This window comes from Arachis hypogaea, chromosome 19 (genome assembly GCF_003086295.3).
Source record: "Arachis hypogaea cultivar Tifrunner chromosome 19, arahy.Tifrunner.gnm2.J5K5, whole genome shotgun sequence".
Lineage (NCBI taxonomy): Eukaryota > Viridiplantae > Streptophyta > Magnoliopsida > Fabales > Fabaceae > Arachis > Arachis hypogaea.
The window spans coordinates 66,489,402-66,495,957 of record NC_092054.1 but is presented as its reverse complement, the minus strand read 5'-3'; the positions used below and the strand labels follow the sequence as shown (position 1 = coordinate 66,495,957).

Here is a 6,556-nt window from a genome sequence, read left to right as displayed (position 1 = left end):
AAGGTGGGGTAGCTCCTATATACGCGAACGGACCTGTACTCGTGAATGGTTTTGTACATAGTGACAGCAGAGTTTCTGGTGGATCTGAGGGAATAGCTATAGCTGTGGACGATGAGGAAGAGGATGATAGTGAGATAGAGATAGAGCAGGATGAGGAAATGGATGAGCCTCACGATGATTCTCTGAACTGCCATGTGTAGATATAGTTTAACAACAGTAGGGGCATTCTTTTGATGACACTCTAGTCTGACATTATTTATTAGTTAGTCTCTCACTTGTGTTAGTACACCCGAGAGCTAGAAGCTATATAGTGGTTAGGCTAGCCTGGGCGCCAGTTTAGCGGCTTTTTGTATAGGCCAGGCCCTAGGAGTGTCGTGTATATATTAGCTACGTAGGTTGACGAGGATGTAAACTGACTTGATCTTGTGTAAACGCTACAGGTTTTGTTATAGTGTACATGATGTATATTATCTGCTATATTTCTATATTTCTCTATGCTTGCTTTTATTGCTCTCAATGTATGCTTGTTTATTTTACATTATCATCCGCAGCGAATAAAAAAAAGTTACTCGTAAAATTGGCAACGTTCTAACAAGGCACAGACTCATATATTAAATAATAGATAATAGTTAGGAAGGACAAGTTAGTAACACTTAGCTTCTTGTATGACCATGGCATACTGGGAGTTGGGTCGTTACAAACTTCACTATCTTCCCATCGGCTTCAAATGAGTAAGCTCCTGAAAACGCATCCAACTTGAAATGAGACGTCCTCAAAAATGGTCTCCGTAGGAGAATAGAGGATGTAAAATTTGGTCAAACCATAATTAATTAAATAATAAATTAAATAGGAACGAATATGGTTAGAAAATTTAGCTATCGGAATTTGATAATTTAAATATGATATTTGGACTCAGTGGATTTTTCTGAGTTGAAAAACATAGATTTCTGCGTAAAAACGCGCACTGAAATTTTGACCGGCAGTACCGGCTAAGATCTGTCTGGTACTGTAGCTGAGAAAAGTGATTATAAACAAATAAGGTTAAGAAATTAGGATTTATAAATAGGGAAGGTAGAAATATTTAAAATGCGATTTAAAGCGCTAATCTTAAAGGTTTTGGCCCAAAGTTAGGCCAATGAACTAAACCAAGTGAATTAGGCCCAAGTGGATCCAAGCCTAGCATATATAAATCTTAACTTAAAGCCATTCAGCCACCATAACCCTCATTTAGTGTGTTTGTTGCTAAAATGGAAAGAGAGAGATGAGAAGAGAGAAAACCTAACTCTCTTTGATCTTCAAATCACTATAACTTTCTCTCTGGAACTTCGATTGATGAGCCGTTTGCAATCACGCGTCACTCTTCTCCTCCTCTTCGAGTCTATCAAAGTTTTGTGGTGATTATTTAACTCTCCTCTGCCCAGTTTTGATTTTTCCTCTTATATTTTGAATTTAGTTTGGGTTTTGAGGGAATCTTGTTATTTTAGTTGTTTAAGGGTGCTCTAGTATGAGCCATTGGTGATATTAATCACAAAATTTTGTGGGTTAAGGTAAGGAAGCATCTAACCCTTGTGATTTATCAATTTCATGAATCCTAGGTTGATTATTAGTGTGAAATTGGTTATGTTAGAGTATTGGTTGATTTTGGTGCATAATTGGGAGGTTGGTGTTGCTTGTGGACCTTTAGTAAGGCTTAGAGCTAAAGGTTGGTGGAGACTTCCAAGAAGGAGCTCAATTATTTTGGCTACAAGAGGTACGATTTAAGTTTCATTTAAGTACCGTATAGTGTGATGCGAATTCCTAGGCTAGATGCCCCTAGGACTAGGTTTGGATTATGTAAATGGTAGGTATGAATATGCATAGTTGACGTGTTATGTAAATTAAGGATTGAGTTGAGAATTGTGTGAACTTACATGTTTGGTGTGTTGTGAAATTTGATAAAATTGGATAATGATCAATGGTTTGTGAAATATGTATTAGGTTGTGAATTTCGGCCGGAGGCCATGGATTTTGGGTCGGAGGCCGAAAAAGGTGAGGACGGTAAGTATATTGTTGATGATTGGTGATTGAATGAATGATAGTGATATATAAGTGTTTGAGTATAAGGTTTTGTTGATTATTTAACTTGAAAGCTTTGATGTTGCTTGAATTGAATTATTGAGCTAAGATTGATGAAAATAGAGAATTGATGTATGGTGGATTGAATAACGAACTTGGAATGTGGTTCAGGTTGAATTGGTAAAATTTTGGTTGGTTTAGAAGAGGTTTGAAAGGAGTATGTTTTGAAAATTGAGGTTTGTCAAAGTTTGGTAAAAATGAGTTTTAGGCCAACTTTGATGGGTCATAACATGAGCCTCAAAGCTTAAAATTGAATGAAAATTGTTTTAAATTAAAGATGGCTTTGAGAGCTTTAAATTGATATAAAGTTTGTAGAAAATGAATTTTTGTAGAGTAAGTTATGACCATTTAAAGTTTGGTGTCAAAATATGAATTTTGTGATGTTGCGGAATTTTATGATTTCTTGTTTGTGTGCGCACGCACACATGGGAATATAGCTACTATTGGGAGTGCTAGCACACCCTGTGCGCACACACAACCAACGAAGTTTTGCAAGCGGTGCACACCCACAGACCTGTGTGCGTGCACACTCTGGGAAGTGTGTGCTGTTGGGAGCGTTCGCACATTCTGTGTGTACACTCAACAATGAAAATTTTACTTTCTATGCATGCGCACAACCTTGTGCACACGCACACTTTCTGAAAATTCTTTGGGGCGTGCGTACGCACAACCCTGTGCGCACGCACACTACCCTGTTTTTCAAAGAACAGTTTGTTTTTAACTGTTTTACCTTTTCGACAGGCTTGCAACCTTCCGTAACGCTTACTTAAGACCTTTTTACCAGTTTTAGGGTATTGAATTAAGGGCGAGTGTAGTAAAAGAATAAAAAGGATAATTGTGATTTTGAGTTTAGAGGGCGATGACTTAAGCTTCGTAAATTCTGTGGATGAAATCGGAAGAGGATTAATGATGACATTAATAATGAGAATGATGATGATTATGAGATTGATAAAGAGAATGATGATGACTACGAGATTGTTAATGAGAATGATAACGATTAAGAGATTGATATCAAATATGAACCTGATTGTGATATACCTACATGGGTAGATGCAGTGGCACTGATCCATTTGATCCGAGACGTAGCGAGATATACCTGCTTGGATAGATGCAGTGGCATTGATCCACTTGCTCCGGGATGAGGTGAGAGATACCTGCCTGGGTAGATACAGTGGAGTGATTCCACTTGCTCCGGGTTTGGTTTGAGACTCCTGGGGTAGATGCAGTAGTTAGCCCCCACTTGCTCCCAGTCGAGGTTGAATTAAGATTTGTGAAATTATTTGAGTTTTAAATTTCCTTGGGTAGATGCAGTGGGTCAGCTCTACTTGCTCCAGGTTGAGATCCGAGATTCTGTTGACCTTGCATCGTAAGATGTGACCGGACACTTAGACCTTTTCGGATGAGCTCTCCCCCATGATGTTTTATTTTGATTGATTATGATTTTGAGCTTGGGGATGCGTGCTCGCAGGGACTATCCAGTGGTTAGCTACAAGGACATGTCGGGTTGGCTTTGTAACCGACAGATGATATCATCAGCCATAGGGCAGTCATTCATCATTTGCATATGTTTGACTTGTTTGGGTTTGTCTATATATTTTGGATTGCCAAATTGTACATATATGCTGTGCTACCTGATTAAATGCTACTTGCCTTACTTGTACCTTAATTGTGTATTACTTGTCTATATTGCTTGTGTTTGTACAACTGAGAGGTCCCTCATGCTGGTGTCGGTTGACGCTGAGGGCTGTTCTTGTTGAGATGGAGTAATGATATGATTAATTCAAAATGATAATTATTGAATGAGGTAATTTGAGCTCCCTGGGTAGACGCAGTAAATTGATTTCACTTGTTCCAGGTGAGGATATGAAGTATTGATATAGAATTACTGAGACAAAATAATTCGTGATGGTTTTGTTTATGATTCTGATTCTGATTTGTGGGAGAGTTAGAAAGTTAGGAAGCATGGGGAGGATGAGTTAGATTTAGCATTTCCTTATGACAGTTGCCTATTTATGGATTAGTGAGAACATAGGATGATTATTTGGTAAAAGAAAGTTTAGGATGCTTAACGAGTTTTTATTACAATACATTGTATTTATTTGGCACTTTTACCGTACTGGGAACCCATGGGTCGGGGGTTCTCATTCCGTATATATCTCTTGTTTTTCAGATGCAGGTCCAAGTGCTCAGAAGTGAGCTGTGGTTCATCTGAGAGATGGCGAAGATCTTTATATTCTCTACTTTATATTTTGCTTAGAATGTCTCCACCTTTATTTTGAACTGCTTATATTATGTATTAAACTCTTTTGAACTTGCCTATAGAGGCTCTTATGTTTCTTTAAGGAGAGATTATGAGATACTGTTGTCAACTACTTGCATACTGTACCCTAGCCGGCCTAAACTTCGCGGGTCGCGACTAATGGCTATTTACTTATGCTATATATCTATATACTGTCCTTCTTTTACCCTCCTACATGCCGTTATCTATATATCGTTTTCGACTTCACGCTTTATCTTTTGGTTTTTGTTACGTGAGCGATACGACTTCGCAATTTTATTTTTACTCCTTTTCAGGCTTCTCGTTAATACTCCTTTCAATTTTACTTATAAACTATGTGTTAAAAATCCACCTTGAGAGTCGTACCACCTTATTATCATTGACTTATGACTCGAGCATAAGGATTTGAATATTAGGGTGTTATAGAGGATGGCTTGTCCGAATCAATTGGAGGGGTCTCCAAGATATGAAAATCAACTGGGAAGAGTAACTCTTGGATATTCACCAAAACATTTTCTGCAATCCCTACAACCGACACAATGCTTTTGTCTACCAATACAAATCTTGCTCCAGACCTCTTCAATGGTGACAAACTCAACTTCTCATAGATAGGGAGGGGCATAATGCTTACACAAGCACCCAAATCACACATGCAATCCATGAACTCCACACCACCAATCACACAAGTCATTAAACATGGACCGGGATCATTACACTTTTTCAGAATGAGAGAAGAGATAGAGTCATTAACCGGACTTTTGTTTAGCTCACCAATCTTGTCCTTGTGGGTGCAAACATCCTTGAGAAAATTGGTATATTTTGGCACTTGTTGAATTGCTTGAAAAAGAGGAATAGTAACTTTCACATTCTTAAAAATCTCCACCATGTTGGGGTCAGGGTCTTCATGCTTCTTTGCCTTTTTAGCCAATGTTGGGAATGGAATTGGTGTAGGCTCTTTAAGAGGGTTCTTCCTTTTGGGCTCCTTAACCTTCATTAGTTCATCCTCATCTCTTGCAATATTTTCCTCCTCATCTCTCACCACTTCCACTTCTTCTTCTATTTCTTCATTGTGGGGCTCCTTGCTCAATTATGTAGGCTTAAGACCAACTTCATCTAACTTGGTACCACTCATAAAGGTGATATCATTAATGCTTCCCTTTGGGTTTGGTGGGCATTTTGGGTGTTTGAAGGAGAAAGAGTCAAACGGGATAAAGCTTCGGCAATGGTTGCCATGTATATTTCTTGCTTCTTATGAATCTCCCTTTGCTCTTGCATAAAACTTTGAAGTGCATCATTCATGTAAGGTTAGTTTGTAGGGGGAAGTTAATTGTTTTGGGTGAGGTTGGATCTAGTGTGTGGTGGTTGGTATCTTCCTTGATGTTGAGAATGTGGTTGTTGATTGGGTTGGGTAGGAGGTGGGCTTTGTGGTTGATATGGTGGGTAGTGTGGTTGTGGTGGTTAAGGGTAAGATTGTTGACCTTGAGGAGGTTGGTGATAGTAAACTTGTTGGTTGGAATAGTGTTGAGCTTGAGACGGTTGGTTCCACCTTTGATGGGAATTGTCTCTCCATCCTTGATTTTGGTTCCATCCATAATGATTAGATCCTTTATTGTAATTGGACCTTTGTGGGTAAGAATTTGCTACCGCCAATGTGTTGTCCTCTTGGATTTGAGGGCACTCATCGGTGTAGTGACCATTGCAAGCACAAATACCACATGATCTAGGAGGTCCTTCAATTCTAGGAGGTTGAGGTAGAGGAGATAGCAACATTTGTGGAATTTGTTGGCCATGAGTGAGTTGTCTTAACATGATTGTCATCTCTCCAAGTGTCCTAGTCAAGATGGCATTACTGGAAAGTAAGACTTCACTTATAGCTCTTGGTTGGGGATTCCTTGTCCTTAAATGTTGAGTTGAGTCCGCCAGATCTGCAATGACTTCCTAAGCTTCTTCAGCGGTCTTGTTCTTGGTGAAAGATCCTCCACTTGAGGCATCAAGAAGTAGCTTGTCTTGAGGGATCATACCTTGGCAAAAGTAACATATGAGCACCAATTCATCAATGCAGTGGTGAGAACAAGCTTCCAGCAACTTTTTGAACCTTTCCCAATATTCATAAAGAGTCTCTCCATCTCTTTGCATAATGGAAGAGATTTCCTTCCTTAGTGG

General features: G+C 39.0%; 1 non-coding gene across 1 annotated transcript; it reads left to right on the top strand.

The window, feature by feature from the left end:
* Positions 1–6,449: 6,449 nt before the first annotated feature.
* Positions 6,450–6,556, top strand: LOC112781698 (small nucleolar RNA R71). Its single transcript, XR_003192458.1, has one exon. It is a non-coding gene; the product is annotated as a small nucleolar RNA R71 (small nucleolar RNA).